Consider the following 17,281-nt stretch of genomic DNA (forward strand, 5'->3'; position numbering starts at 1 on the left):
GTGGCTTGGCAGCGTAGGATGTAGTGGAGGAGCGGGAAGGGGGTTTCAGCGTTGCAAAGGTCACAGGAATGCGTTTGTGCTCCGCCTGTTTGCATTTGTGCCTTGCACTTATAACCAAGGCGTAGTCGTCTTACTTTTTTAATTGTTTTATTTTTTGAATGGCGGTTGATGTTTAATGGTACGTACTTGGTTGCCTTAGCGTACCAAATAGCAGAGGGGGAGCCGGCTTGGGCTTGGCTTTCATGCTCTTTATGATTTATTTCTATTGCCCTTTTTTTAATTGTGTTTTTTATTTGATTTATGCTGGGGGCTATATCTCTCTGTATATGTGGGAATTCAGTGGCTTCTCTTGCCAGACGATCAGCTGACTCGTTGCCAGAGATACCTACGTGGCTGGGGATCCAGTGGATCGTGATTGATCCGCCAGCATTTCGTATTTCTCGGGCGGTGGCTTTAATGTTCGTTATGAGTTTTACGTTGTCTGTCTGTTCTCGTTTGGACAACGTTTGGATGGCGCACTTGGAATCTGTGTGAATTACAATATCTGATGTTGGCTCGATTTCAAGTGCGTCATCCATTGCTGCTAATATTGCTGTCAATTCTGTTTGTAAGGTGGAGGCGCCATCTGAGACACGTAGTCCATACGAGTTGTTACAGCTCACTACAGCGACTCCTGTTTTGTTGTTATTGACGGAGCCGTCAGTGTAGTATGTTACTGAATCGGGCGTGGTGAGGGCCTCGATTCGCATGAGGCTCTCCTGTCTTAGTTGCCTAACGGGAGTGAGGGCTTTAGGGGGGGAGTCGGCTATAATGAGATTGAACAGGGGGGGGGGCCCAAGGCGGGAGAGGGTGGTAATCGTGACTTGGTGTGTCTGGTGGGAGATTGATAAGGGGCTTAAGATTGAATGTATGAATGGCTCTGGCTACACAGTGGCTCCAAGAGTTTTTGAGGATGTCTGGATGTAAATTAATTGCTGCTTTTAGTCTTGTTGTAAGTGGGAGGGGGGAGTTATTACGTATCAGTTTGGTTGTAAGGTTGGCTACTCGCGCTTTAATCCTAAGGTTAAGGGACTCGATGTTACATTCCATACGCAGATTACACAGTCGGGTCCACATAGGGGTTCCGGTCATTATTCTCAGGGCTTCATTTTGTATAACTTCTAGCTTGTCTGCCAGTCTAGGAGTGATTGTGGGGAGTGCTGGTGCCGCATAATCGACAATTGACCGTACTGCTTGGATGTAAAAAAGGCGGAGGACGTTGTAGGAGGCTCCCTCACCCTTTCCAGCTATGGCTCTGAGGGCGTTAAGACGTAATTTAGCTCTGTCACGTAGGTGGTGAACTTCGGTGTTAAAAGAGAGATTCGTATCAAAATATACCCCCAGGTATCGGTGGGTGGTGACATATTCTATGGGTGTGTTGCCCAGAGTGAGTTGGCCTGGGGGGGTAGGAATTCTGATGGGAAGTGCTTTAGTTTTAAGGGGGTTGATTTTAAGCCCCAGTTCTTTGCATTTACTGTGTAAGGTGTCGAGGGCCCTCTGTGCTTTGCGCTGATAATTACCCCCATAAATGACCAGAGTGATGTCGTCTGCGTAACATAACAGTCGAGTCCCCTGACCTAAATTTAAGTGTAAAAGACATTCTATTAACGTTAAAAAGGGTGGGGCTTATAACGCTTCCCTGTGGCGTGCCATTTATGTGCTGGTGTGCGTTGGAGACTTGTCCCTGAAACCTTACTCTGGCTTTACGGCCTGAGAAGAAACTTTCGAGCCACTTCAGGAGGCGACCCTGAACTCCCCTGATTGCGAGTGGCCAGGATCGCCTCCGGACACGCTAGCTCAAAAGCCTTCTCGAGGTCTATAAATATAGCAAGGCCCTTGTCGCCTCTAAGCTCTGATAGAAAGGAGCTTAGACACTCAGCTGTGCCTTTATTTTTGGTAAAGGCGAATATGTGGCTGTGGGGGGAGGGGGTAACCCAGTCCAGACGGCTTTTTACGAGTCTCTCAGCAGTTTTGCTGAGACAGCTGAGCAGGGAAATGGGCCTATATGTGCGCGGGTCTAATGGCTTTGGAATCGGGTGTATTAAGGCTTCTTTCCATTGTGGTGGAATTTCCCCGAGGCGCCACGAGTGATTGAGGAGCTCTAATAAGGCAGCTTTGGCAGTGGGACCGGCATGATTAATCATGGAATAAGTTATTCCATCAAGTCCCGGGGCTGTGTCTGTACTTGTTTTGATAGTATGGTTTAATTCCTCGGGAGTGAACTCGTGATCAGAAGGGGCAGGGGTGTTTTTATTTTCCCTAATCAGCATTATTCTTTCAGGGTGTAGTTCTTCTTGTTGCCGTCTTGTTGTTGTTGGTAGTTGGTTGGGGGAGGTTCTCAAGGCAAAAGCGGCCGCTAATCTCTCTGCCTCGCCTTTAGGGTCGGGGTGAGTCGGGGGGCGAGCGGGGCGGGGGTTAGATATAGAATTTAATTTTCTCCAGATGTTACCAGTGAGGGAGTGTGCACCTAGGGACTTACACCATTTCAGCCAGTGTTGTTCTTTGATGGAAGCTTTCTCAGTGTTCGAGTGTCTAACAACTGATTGGAGGTAACTCAGGCTTGCAGGGGTGGGGTTGTTTTTGTGCAGTTTTTTGGCTCTGTTTATTCTTTTATTTAGTTCTTTGACTCTATCGTGATAGTACCAATAATCTTTATGTGAGTGGGTGGGGGGGCTGGTGGTGGGAATAGCCTTAGAGGCAGCCGAGCGAAAGGCGTTAGTAATTATATTTGTATGTTCCTCCAGGTCGTTAGGGGGGTCGAAAGAGCAGGCTTCCTCTAGAAAGTCTGTGAAGAGGGCCCAGTTAGCTTTTTTAGGATTCCACTTTGGTGCAGGGTTTGGGGGTTTTGGGAGCTTGGCAATATTGATCTGGCAAGTAATGGCGTGGTGGTCTGAGGCCAGTGTGGGATGAATTCCCCAGCTGGCTAAGTTTGCAATAGTGGTGGTTATAAGAGTTAGATCTAACCTACCCCCCCATAGATGAGTGGGGGATTGCGTGTCATTTAATAGAGATATTTCGGGTATATTGTCAAGTGCGGTAATAATGTGGCGACCCGCTTGGTTGGTTGATCTAGAACCGAGGCGGGGGTGGTGGACATTAAGGTCGCCGCCTAGCAGGATGTGTTCTGTGGTGGATGTGGCCAGAATCTCATCCAGGTGTAATTCTGCGTCTTGATGGCGATAGACGTTATATAAATGTAGTTGACTGGAGGCTAGTGTGATGCTTCTGCCTTGAACTTCAACTCCCTCCCCACAATCTGGTAGAGGGTGGATTGGTTTGGTGGGGATGTGGTTTCTGATTAACATCGCTGTTCCACGGTGGCCTCCTCGTGAATAAGGGAGCGTATAGGAGGTGAAGCCTCGTATTTTAAGTGTTTTATTGGCAGGGATTAGTGTCTCTTGTAAAAGGAAAATATCGATGTTGTCGTTATGTGCGGTTTCTAGACTGCGCTGCTGGCATGGGGGTTTTATAGGTAGAGGCAGACTGATGGGCGCCGCATTGGGGGCGGGGCTTGCAACAACGAAAACTCACATAAAATAGAGGGGAGCCTTATGTAACTTCGACGAATCTTTATACTGATCATTGTCTTCTCGTTTTTTTCTCTCTCTCTGTCTTGTTCTTGCGTTGCCTCCATGTTAAGCCCCGTACACACTGGGCATCAAGTTGTGGAACAAGTTGCGCACGTGTTGAAAATCACCATGTCACTGCATCAGCCTCGCGTGATGGTGACAGGCAAGCAGCGTGGAGTCAACATTGTATGTGCTGCCCTCGCGCGGCGATGACGACTGACGTTGGCCTTGACAATCCAATGGTGCCACTTAAACAAATTTTGTGGGTAATTCACTGTCAGAGTTTGAAAACTGTACAGTACTGAACGTAGGCAAGACCATGGGAGATATTACATACAACTTAGATAACAAAATAATTAGTAAATCGGAATGCGAGAGAGATCTAGGAGTTATGGTTATAGTCTCACCAATCTAAACCCTAGGTTTGGGTGGAGTCTAGCCGGGGATTTCCCGGCGTACAGCGTGCCTTGTTTCCTATACTCTCATTGGCTAGTGGCTGACCTGACACCGTTAGAGTTCGTCCGCTCCCATCTCGCCACCTGGCCTGACATGACTTCACCCACTTCTGTGTGTGTGTGTGTGTTTGTGTGTGTAAAGACAAACTAGTTTAAGTTATAAATATAATCAAAATAATGAATTTAAAAGTCGCATTCTCTCTCTCTCATATAATTTATGATTTTTTACCTGGTCATAGCCTTTAAATTACACTCTACATATTAAAACTTAGACTTTCTTTCCACACCACCCAAGAGGTAAAAGTCACGGCGTTTTTTTTTTTTTTTTTAAGAGGTTTCCCCGATAGGCCTATTCCTCTTCTCTTACAGCATGTAAGAAATTATCATGAATCCTCCTCATCAGAAGAGGTGAGAGTGATTTTCTTGGGAGACGTAAACTCTGGAGAGTTGTTTTCTTCATTATCTCTTGCTTCTCTGCGTATAGCTTCAATCCTGCTCTTGCTAAGTCCTGTTGCTGCAGCTGTTCGATGAATTGCCCTTGACACATCATCGAAAATTCCTCCGTACTGCTTCTCCTGCAGAAAATACTGGCTTACGTTGAAGGCCATTTCTTTGGCTTGACTATGTAGATGCGAGCGAGTTGGCGTAGCTGCCATTGTGTCTGCATCAACATAGAAAGTGAATAGTGGAAGCACCTGACAGAAGCTTAAATCTCCCTCCAATGGATTAACTCCCAGTATGGGCCTGGTGTTGCCGCTCGTGAGTGTTTTAACTTATTTATTTCTATTAAGAAAATAGCGTATGTTCTACTGATTCCTTCAAATTATATTATAAACGTAATTGTTACATTACTTACCCAACTTAGAACTACCGTGAAAGTCGGTAAAAGTAACTACATATTTTTCAGCACCACTGTAAAATATGTATGCCACGTTTCTTTATTGATGTACAAGAGCCATATGCATTACACGTTTACCTTCCTTTTATATGCTAGAATACTTACGTTTATATTGTATTAGTATGTGTGTACCTATCTGTGATGCCTATTACATATATAACAGAATCTACTCATCGCTCGTTTAGGAAGTATGGCATGGCTGCACCCAGCGCCAGACTCCACCCAAACCTGGGTTTAAGATTGGTGAGACTATACCAACAACTCCGACAGAGAGAGAGAGAGAGAGAGAGAGAGAGAGAGAGAGAGAGAGATTCTGCACATTTATAGCCTCGTTTTTGGGAGAGGAAACGAGAAAGCTCTCTCTCTCTCTCTCCCTTCTCTTTCTCTCTCTCTCTCTCTCTCTCTCTCTCATTATTTCTGTCTTGTCATTCTATCTTTTAGCACTGTGTTTGCCTTCTCCCCCTCCTCTCTCTCTCTCTCTCTCTCTCTCTCTCTCCTTCATATCATACATCTCCACATGTCTCCACTTTGGCACTAAGACCCACCGTCCATACTGAATACACAAAGGAGTACAAAGGAAAGCAAACAGCAACAGACCTTATCGTCCTTTCGAGGCTGTTTGTTACAGAATAGACTATGACTACGAGATCTAACTCTACATGCTGAAGGGTAAAGATAGTAAAGCAAGAAGGTTCACCCCGCCTCCAAACCCTCCAGTTAAAACTGGCAGGAAAAAGTGAGAAAAACCACCAAGTAGCATGGAATAACTGATTGGAAATTTCATAGGAAAGACTGAAAAGGAAAAGTTACATCTATAATACTGTATCAATTTCATCTATAAGGTACCACGCTAGGGCTGTCTCATACAGGACCGGTGTATTGGTATTAGCGGGGGTATTTTACTGTTAGGAAGCTTACTAACACCTCTTCCTGACCGATTTATTTCTGCTTCTGCTCCGTTACCGGTACTATATTCTACTCATGCAATCGATGACGATATGAAGACATAGGAAGCCAACCAGGGATAGTAATGAGTCGTTTGGAGAATAATCGGTAAGGAGGAGGGAAAAACACTGTTGGGAGGAGACTGGTATGTAGGGAGAGTACGGTTTCTATAGGGTCACACACACACACACACACACACACATAACCCCTACCCCGTCGCTCCGGAGGGCGTACATGCATGCATTCAGACATATTTATACATACAGTATATACATGCATTATATATATATATATATATATATATATATATATATATATATATATATATATATACACAGTACATACAGAGAGAGAGAGAGAGAGAGAGAGAGAGAGAGAATAAACTGGCTTAAACCAACACGAACTGGTGCATCGCTCATTGTGAAAACATTGTTCACCTGTGTCAAGATTTTTTTTTTTGATCGATTGAACGCAGGTATGCTAAGTTTATATTTTAGAATAAAGCATTAGAATGGCCATACAATATACATCTCAAGCCAAAAGCAATGCATTCCGTCGGACAAGCAGACAAAGCAGCTGGAAGGTGAGGTGAAGAGTCAAGATGCAAACTACAGAGGAAACAAAGGCAAACATTCTCTGAGGCTCACACTGCGCTCACGTCCCTGGGGATTGTCATGGAGGGCTGAAGGGAATCACAGGTCACAAGATACACCTGTCCATACTTGCCACTCCTTAACCCTTTCTTCCCTATGTTGCTCTCTCTCTCTCTCTCTCTCTCTCTCTCCAAACACACCACAACGAAATGTAAGCAAAAAAGTATATATATATATATATATATATATATATATATATATATATATATATATACGTGGAGGGATTGCATATACCGGTAATGACTTTATTGACGTGGAACAAAGTGTACAAGTCCTGGAGTATGATAGTGAGAGAGGGGCGCGCGCACACATGCGCATACACAACACACACACACACACACCAGAGTATACTGTCCCTTGAGAATTAGCCTCCCTCCTCAGGTCACACACACTCTTGGCTGCCTTTCATTTTAACTTCCTTCTTCCTTATGTATTATGAAACTTATCTCTACATCAAATCCTTTATCAATACCCCTCTTATGTTTCCTTTTTTCGCTCGAGAGAGAGAGAGAGAGAGAGACAGACAGACAGAGACAGAGACAGACAGAGATGAGTTGAAGGGGAGAGGCTGGTGCAGTACATTTAAGGTTATTAAATACGGCGATGAATTACGGATGACTTGATGAGCCTTATAATGGGATACTGACTGCATACTGTAAGTACAGCATGATAAATACAGTATTTTCCTTTGTATTTCAAGACCATGAAAAAAGCGATTATAAAATATAATGAAAACACATCACAACAAAATGTTACAAAAAACGTACATACATACAGAGAGAGAGAGAGAGAGAGAGAGAGAGAGAGTAGCACCAGACAGGTGAAGATGTCTTTCCAGATTAGACGATACACCTGTACTGGTCATCAAATGGATTCCTAACCTCACTCACGCACCTCCCACCCCACCATCCACCAATCACAGACATTCCAGTGGGAAGAGAGTGGGATGAGCTTCTCCGCCACCTCTTGCTGTCGCCACTTTCAGTCTTTGGGGGTTTCATTTCTTGGAAAAGTCAAATCTGCTCTGTGTGTGTGTGTGTGTGTGTGTGTGTGTGTGCGTGCGTGCGTGCGTGTGTGTGTGTGTGTGTGTGTGTGTGGAGGGTGGGTGATGGGTGGCATAAGGATATGTGTGGGGGGAGTGTTATAGAAATGCTTGTGTTCATGGGCGCCTACGTGTGTGCGTGTGTGTGTGTGTGGAGGGTGGGTGATGATTGGCATACGGATATATGTGGGGGGGAGTGTTATAACCGATTTAATTTAGCCCAGTCTCACCTAACCTATCAATATTTGCTCGAAATGAACCCTGCCTAACCTCGAATGACCTAATCCAACCTAAATCAACCCAGCCTAATCTAGCTAAACCTCACCTAACCAAGTCTAATTGTATTTAACCTCACAATCTCCCCTAACCTTGCCATACCTAACCTAACCTATTCTGATGCTGCCTAACCCTATCTAAAGCGACCTAATCTCACCCAGTATAACTTAACCTAACAATACCTGACCTAACCCAAACCAGCCAAGCCTAAAATGACCTAATCCAACCGAACCTAACCCAGCCTAACCCAACCAAATAAAACCCAACCCAAAACCTATCAAAACCGACGTATTCTAAAGCAATCTAACCTAATCCGTCTATATCTAGTCGAACTGAACCCAACCGAACCAAAAATTACCTAATCAGACCAAACCCTGCCCAAATGACCTAACCTAACTTTTGATCGGCTATATATTCGTTAAGAAATTTTTTTTGCTGCCTGGAAGTCTACGGATGTCACGCGCCAAGTTTCGCTCGTTCTCTGTACTATAGTATGAGCGAGAGAGAGAGAGAAAGTGTGTGTGTGTGTGTGTGTGTGTGTGTGTGTGTGTGTGTGTGTGTGAGTGTGGGTGTGGCGTTGCGTGTGTGCAAGAGATAGAAAAACCCAACTGTCGGTGTGAACCAAAAGGCAGGAGTGGCCATAAAGAATTTTCATGTACACCATTGGGGCTCCTCCACGTGATTCATAGGCTACGCCTTCGCCATCAGACATAAGTGATACCGTTATAGGAGATCCCTGGCCACAGCAGACCTACTCCCCACAGCAGACCTACTCCCAAAAGCAGACCTACTCCCCACAGCAGACCCACCCTCACAGCACACTCAGGCATATGTGTAGCTCTGGTGGGCTAGAACAGTAAGTGCTTCTGTTATACAAGACCCCTGGCCATTGGAATCCTTCTCTACTCCAGTGTATGCCTGGTGCGATAAAGCTGGTTCCTGCAGCCTTTAAGATAAGTACATATGAAGTGCCATTGAAAAGAGGTGTAGGTGCTGCCTCGTTTGTATCTTCATAGTGTTCCACCAGGTCGTCGGCAGATGTCTAGGATGCTACTGTGAGAAACATCGAGATCAATGGTTCATCCTGTTACAACATTCCTTATACCTGGCCCCTGCAGTACCTTTGACAATCAGTACTCCCTTTACCTGGCCCTTACAGTACTTTATTTACCTGGTCCCCACAGTACCTTTCACAGCAGTCTCTTTACCTGGCCCCTGCAATACCTTTGACAAACAGTAGTCCCTTTACCTGGCCCCTGCAGTACCCTTCTGTCTACCACCACACTGCTAGCCTCACGTACTCACATAATTCGTATGCCGCTGCACTACCTTATTTTGTACTCCTGTCTCCCTACATACATTCTATCACACCAAGCCCCACCATACATACTCAACTGCCCTTTTGTGCACTGTTCGGCTCACCTTCCCCAACTGCCTCTGTTTTTGAGCTAAAAATCTTCCTGTTGTTTCTGTTTCACTCCCTGATCTTCTAGCTGGAGGGATTATATAGAGTTCTTTAAATCTTCACTAATGACGGCAAGGTTAAGACACACACACACACACACACACACACACACACACACACACACAGTATGTAAAAAAGAAGTTCCCACCAACATTAAAGGGAGCGAGAAGGCCTGAAGGTGGCCGATAATTTTACAACCTAGTCTTCCCTGCACAACACTAGCGGTCGCACCTCATTATGTAGGAGTCTGTGTCGCCCTGCTCTTGCCTGACACACACCCATATCTCAGTCCCTCGTACACACCAAGAACCTCACTGTGCCGCAGTCTGTGTCACCCTGCTCTTGCCTGACACACACCCATATCTCAGTCCCTCGTACACATTGACCAAGGGCCTCACTACGGAGTCTACGTCACCCTGCTCTAGTCTGACATCCAGCCACATCCTTTTTTCGCTCGCTTGCTCGAGAGAGAGAGAGAGAGAGAGAGAGAGAGAGAGAGAGACAGACAGACAGACAGACAGACAGACAGACAGACAGAGACAGAGACAGACAGAGATGAGTTGAAGGGGAGAGGCTGGTGCAGTACATTTAAGGTTATTAAATACGGCGACGAATTACGGATGACTTGATGAGCCTTATAATGGGATACTGACTGCATAAGTACAGCATGATAAATACAGTATTTTCCTTTGTATTTCAAGACCATGAAAAAAGAGATTATAAAATATAATGAAAACACATCACAACAATGAAGAGAGAAACCTGTACTGTACTGTACGATCAACGACAATTGACGGAATTACCAACAAAGCGAGCATAGAGCTGGACCGAATTGCACGATGGGAGCAGAAGTGGCGGATTCAAGCGAATCCCTTGAAATGCACAGTAACATATTTCCGTATTAAATCAGCCAACCCCCGCCCACTTTTTCTAAATTCACGTGATCCCGATCGCGTTCCCATTCCTATTAGGGATACTTGCACCGTACTTGGTCTTACATAGGACAAAAACTTCAATTTTCATCATCATATACGAGGCAAGGCAGGCGTGGCTGGCACTGCACTAACACAAATATACCGGTTCCGTAGTGCAGCATCTGCAACTAAATTTCATCTATATAAAGCACTGATCAGACCACTGCTCACGTATTCACCGTTAAGTCTATCTCTCTCAGCCAAAAGCAACATCCTAAATTTAGAGAGAGTTCAAAACAAAGCCATACGTTGGGCACTGAGCATACGGCGGGATGATTTTGTCACCAACATACACTCTCATGAACGCGCCAACATTCCACCCATCAACACTTACCTTCACCACCTACAACAAAAACAAATCACCAAACTCACCGACGTTCACACTGACTTCATCGACTTTTTCACCCGGATCACACCCCCCACACGACCTCTAGCCAACCTCTTCCACCCTGACGCAAGACCTGCACCAACCCCTTTGTTCACTTAAGCACCAATAGTTTATTTATTACTGACCCATTCATTAATTAAGCTACTTAGTTCACACCCAGCAACTCACTCAAGACTCTAAACCACCCCTACACCCATTATCAAGATCACGGCAGCCACGTAATAACCCGCCATCCTCATATCCAGCACCCACGCCTCAGACCCTGAACCACCCCTACACCCCCCATCAAGATCACGGCTACAGCCCAATACGCCGCCCACCCCCAAGAGACAACCTACCCTGACTCCCCTTCCTCCACTCTTCCCCCCTACCTCCTCCCCTTTCCTTATCCCCCTACCCAAGCCCTCTAGGGCTACAACACCTTACCCTAACACCCGTATCCTAAATCCTACCCAAACTCCTGGAGCCGGAAAAGATCAGATGAACCTGAGAGGCAGCCAATAAGCTAATGCTTGGCAGAGAAAGCCGTAGCGATTCACTCCTCCCGTCCTTAATTAACAACACAGTGCACGTGCGAGACCCCCCCCCCCCTTCCCAACAGCAAACACACGCACGTTGGGTTAAGCCCCGACACTCTTTCTCTTAGTCTAATTTCTTCCTCTCCTACTTAAAAAAAAAAAAAAAAAAATGCACTTTACACAATGCAACCAGGACCTGAGCTCTCAGTAAGGCCGGGAGATTAAACTAAGGCCTAGTTCCTGCCACCACGTGTCGTCGCCCTGGTTGCATAACACTCATCACATATACACAATCATTCTTTACCTTCCTTCCTTTCCCCCCCTTTTCTATACGTCATTATTATTATTATTATTAAGTGGCCCCTGAAGGCTGCGTCTGTCACCTGTGCCTTTCTGCCACACTTCCACTCACATCTCGCAGGCCAAGGCTATTTTTAGGTGGCCTTGGTACAGCCCACCATTTACCCTCCCCCTCCCCTCTCACTGTGTGTGTGTGTGTGTGTGTGTGTGTGTGTGTGTGTGTGTGTGCATTTATTATTATTATTATTATATTTCGACTTTATTTCCACACCACCTACTGTCTTTGCCAGAATTCACATGTTTCTTCATTGCGCTCAAAAATATGTAACGCCCATATGCAACATCACTGCGCTCCATTAGAAACTTTCTTTCATCTACCTTAGCATATATAAACCCGATTTTCTTCAGAACCTTTCTTAATGTTTCTCTGCTGCTGGGGTAGGAAAGGTTCTCTTTAATTTCTTCATGTATTTTTGCCAGTGTGGGTATCTCTTTCCTCTCGTAGAAACCGAGCACGGTTCGTCGTAGAACACCTTCATTAAATTCGTCAAAGAAATCAGCAATGGGTCTTGTGCGTTGCCGTTTCTTGGGAGACAAATTCATTACTTTCTTCATTATCTCTTGCTTCTTTGCATATTCTTTTTATTGTTCTTTCGCTTACTTTTGTTGCCTCAGCTGTCCGGCAAGTAGCCTTTGATAAGCTGGTAATAAAATCCCCCTTCTCCTTCTCTCGCTGGAAATACTGGTTTACATTATATATAACTCCTTTGGCTTGACTGTGCAGGTGTTTTGATTGAGGCTTTGGAGAGGCATCCATTGTCCTCGAGTGCGGAAGAATGAATGAAGCGCGCAGAACAGGACAGGTGGTGTGTATGCGTGCGTGTGTGTGTGTGTGTGTGTGTGTGTGTGTGTGACACTAATCTGACCCAAATCCGCCTCGAAAGACCTGGCAGTACAGCATGAGCAACCCTGCCAAGTTGTACAAAGTTCTTTGTAATTACTATAACAAAAAGCGATTCTTTCATAAAAACCTTATAGCTTTTTTGTATAAGTAAAACTATACTAGGCTGTACCAAAGCCATCCACAAATATTTTTAGATGAGCTTGCCTGTATGGGAGGTCAGTTGGAAGTATGGCAGAAGCGCACAGCTGACAGGCACACTGTAGGGGCCGCTTTAAGCGTGTAGGATTTCCAAAGTACGGGATGCTTGTAGTTTCATATCATCATCATCATCATCATTCTTCTCCCACTATTATACGCCAGGATCCAGGAAGGGGTGATAAATTCATGAGAAACTTTTTATTTTCTTCTAATTTTCTTCTTGTTTTCGTTTCTTCTCGGTAGAAAGTTAAATTTTTGGTGGTGAGTCGCCCAAAACATTTGCTGTTCACTGTTCATGGGACTAGGTTTAAATGCGCGCCAATGTCTTCCCATTCTACATGAGATATACGTACTGTATAGAGGTTCTTTATTTTTCTAACGTATGCTTAAACAGTACAGTATATTTATCCTTTTGCTGCATGTACTGTGTTAGTACCAGTGATGTTCGTGTTCTGTTCATTCTTGAATGCCTTGTTACTGTAGAACAAAGTCGTACGAACAGTTAAAGACTAAAATGAACGAAATAGCACTCAAAATATCGTCTGAATTAAAATAAAACGAGCATAAATATTTACGAGAAGGCGCGCTGATGGAGCGCGCCTGGTCTTTTTTACGCTGTTTACGGTGTTAGTAATCGTGATGTTGGCTGTTTGCTCATTATTCTATACTCATTTTATTGCAGGACAAACATTTAAGAAGAAAAAGAGAATAAAATGAATAATAATAGCACAAAAAATAACGTCGAAAATACAGTATAAACATTTACACCAGCTGCCTAGGTAATATCACATGTTATTGTTCATTGTGTTATTGTATTGGTAATGCTGTATTCCGTTCAACCTTAAAAGCATGTAGCCTTATAGAAAATCACACTGAGAACAATATGATACGTAAATGAATAATGTAGCGCGAAAAATAAGGTCAGAAATAAGAAAAGTATAAACAAATGTGAAAAATTACGCGATGCCTGGCAACCCCGGCTGACGTTGACGTGTAGATTGGCGTAGAGGAACGATGAAAGAAGAGAGAGTGAGTTGAAAATAGAGAATGCTTACTAGGTTAATGGAGGAGGAGGAGAGGAGAGAGATAAGCAAGGAGAAGGTTGGAGCTGACTGAGACAAGAAAAAAAGACGATAAAGAGATTTAAAAAACAGAACGAAATGATGTAACAAATTTAGGTTCTGCAATTCCTCTCATGCCTACGTCATTGTGCCCGTGTTTATCGTTCAGTGTCTTTATTTGTTCCCCCCCCCCCCACTCTCTCCTGTAATCCTCTCCCCCCATAACCCTCTCTCCCCTTCCTTTCTCTCTCTCTCTAATCGCTTCCCCACTTTACACCTCAGTCAATTTTCTCACCACCCTTCTCTTTTCTTCGTTTCTCCTCTCTTCCTCTTCTCTCCTCCCACTTTCGTGTCTCTTCTTTCCTCTCCTCTCTCCTTTCCCTCCTTTTTTCCCTTTATCTTTTCTTTCACGTTTTTCTCTTTTCTTTCTCACTTCTCTTTCTCTCCCTTCTTTCCCTTTTCCCCGTGTATTTCTTTCCCTCTTCTTCTCTTTTCGACATCTCCTTACACTTCCTCTTTCTTATGTCGTCTGTGTTCTTTCCTGTATCCTACCTCCTTTCCCCCTTTCATCTCCCCAAGGGTTTTTATCAATTGTACCGTACGAAAAATAAAGATAGGATAGGACCACTCAGAACAGAATCAGGTGACATTACCAGTGAAGATAAAGAAATGTGCTCCATCCTAAATAATTATTTCATATCAGTATTCGCCAAGGAAAATCTAGACCTGGTCCCTCAAGCAGAAAATATTTACGATGAGAATACGGAAAATATTCTTAGTAAAATAACCATTAGTAAGGAGGACGTATTGAAAGAAATTAATAAGTTAAAACCTCAAAAATCGCCAGGTCCGGACGATATATATGCAAAAATTATAAAAGAAACCAAAGATGAATTATGTCAGCCACTTTTAACATTATTTAATGACTCTCTAAGTTCAGAAGTTCCAGAGGCGTGGAAGACCGCAAACGTAGTGCCCATCTTTGAAAAGGGTGATAAATCAGCTGCGTCGAATTATCGTCCGATAAGTCTAACGTCAATAGTAGGAAAAATGTTAGAGTCAATTTTGGCAAATAAGATTAGAGAACACTTAAAAAGATTTAATCTTATAAACGAAAGTCAGCACGGATTCAAGCAAGGACGATCCTGCCTCACAAACTTGTTGTCATTCTACTCGGTCTATGAGGCAGTAGATAGCGATAAAGCTTACGATGTTATTTATCTGAACTTTAGTAAAGCTTTTGATAGGGTCCCACACGAAAGGTTGGTTAGAAAGGTTCGAGCACACCGTATAGACGGCGATATCTAAAAATGGATAGAATCCTGGCTGGAAGGACGAAAGCAGAGAGTATTAATAAATGGACCTAAGTCGGACTGGGGATTAGTAACTAGCGGTGTACCACAGGGTTCAGTACTCGGTCTCTTATTATATATAAAAACGATCTAGACTTAGGAGTCAATAGCAGCATCAGCAAATTTGCCAACGATACAAAAACAGGGCGTATCATTAACTCGACTGACGATTGCCATAACTTACAAAAAGACCTCGATACAGTCCAAATGGTCTAAAACTTGGCAAATGGAATTTAACGTTGAAAAATGTATAACGTAGGCAAGACCATTGGAGACACTAAATACAGCTTAGATAACAAAGAAATTAGCAAATCGGAATGCGAGAGGGATCTAGGAGGTATGATTAGTAACGACCTTAAACCAAGGCAACAGTGTATTAATGCGAGAAATAAAGCAAATAGGGTCCTAGGATTTATTTCGAGAAGCGTGAACAATAGACCGTCTAAAGTAATACTGAAACTTTATCTATGTGCAATGAGCCCGGTATGGTGTGGGTAACAAGACAGCAAGGCACCGCGGAGCTGGGCGTCACACGTACACACTCCCACCCTGACATTTGGTGACTGAGGGCCAGGGAGGGGGTAAGGTAACCGCTGGTATGGCAGATGCGATCATGCGAGTGTAGACCGATTGGCGCCATGGGCTAACCGTCGGAGATAATACATCCCACCTCCGCAAGAGCGACACTGAGGCTCAACGTGTTGAAAATCACCACGTCACTGCATCAGCCTCGCGTGATGGTAACAGGCAAGCAGCGTGGAGTCAACCTTGTATGTGCTGCCCTCGCGCGGCGATGACAATCCAGTGGTGCCACTTTTACAAATATTGTGGGTAATTTCAGACTGTCGGATTTTGAAAACTGTATAGTACTGAACGTAGGCAAGACCATGGGAGATACTACATACAACTTAGATAACAAAGTAATTAGTAAATCGGAATGCGAGAGAGATCTAGGAGTTAGGGTTAGTAAGACCTCAACCTAGGCAGAAGTGTATTAATGCTAGAAATAAAGCAAATAGGCTCCTACGATTTCTTTCGAGGAGCAATTTTGCAACTTTATTTAGCATTAATAAGGCCACATTTAGACTACGCCGTGCAATTTTGGTGTCCGTTCTATTGAATGGATATAAAGTCGCTTGAAAACGTACAGAGAATAATAACAAAAATGATACATGATGTTCGGAACCTGTCACATGAAGACAAGACTAAGACTAAATCTCCACCGACTAGGAAGACGTAGAGTAATGGGAGACTTAATTGAGGTGTTTAAGTGAAGGAAGGGAATAAGTAAAGGAGATATTAGCAAGGTACAGAAAGTGGGCATACAGGATAGAACTAGAAGTAATGGTTTCAAACTGGAAAAATTCCATTATAGTTAAGGACAGGGTAGAGACTGGTTTTGCAATAGAGTAGTAGATGAATGGAATAAGCTACCTAGTAAAGTAGTTGCTGCCTCTTCCATTGAGAGTTTCAAGCATAGGCTAGATGAGCATATGACAAATAAGGGGTGGGTATAGAAAAAAAATCTCATAACCAGTACTAATTCATTCTTTTTCCTTCTCAGGTTATACCATAATAGTCTCTGTTCTCCTTTCACACTTTCCTATAAACAGTCAACGTTTTTCTATACTGCGTGGTGTTCTTTCTGACTTTTTCCTGCCGGCTTCGGCTGGAGAGTCTTGGAGGGAGGGGGAGAGCCTCCTTCTTTGCTATCCTTATCTCATTCTAGTAGTTCAGTTACTCTTTTAGGAGCTGCCTAGCATGGGCCAACCGGCTTACTGCAGTTGTCCTCTCTTATGTTAATCTCCAGCACAACTTCCCACCAACAACTCCGAGAGAGAGAGAGAGAGAGAGAGAGAGAGAGAGAGAGATTCTGCACATTGATCGCCTCGTGTTTTGGAGAGGAAGACGAGAAAGAAGACTCTCTCTCTCTCTCTCTCTCATTATTTCTGTCTTGTCATTCTATCTTTTAGCACTGTTTGCCTCCCCCCCTCTCTCTCTCTCTCTCTCTCTCTCTCTCTCTCTCTCTCTCCTTCATATCATACATCTCCACATGTCTCCACTTTGGCACTAAGACCCACCGTCCATACTGAATACACAAAGGAGTACAAAGGAAAGCAAACAGCAACAGACCTTATCGTCCTTTCGAGGCTGTTTGTTACAGAATAGACTATGACTACGAGATCTAACTCTACATGCTGAAGGGTAAAGATAGTAAAGCAAGAAGGTTCACCCCGCCTCCAA

Source organism: Coenobita brevimanus, unplaced genomic scaffold (genome assembly GCF_032717465.1).
Source record: "Coenobita brevimanus isolate Jiangsu-jjx unplaced genomic scaffold, ASM3271746v2 jjx.HiC_scaffold_2544, whole genome shotgun sequence".
NCBI lineage: Eukaryota > Metazoa > Arthropoda > Malacostraca > Decapoda > Coenobitidae > Coenobita > Coenobita brevimanus.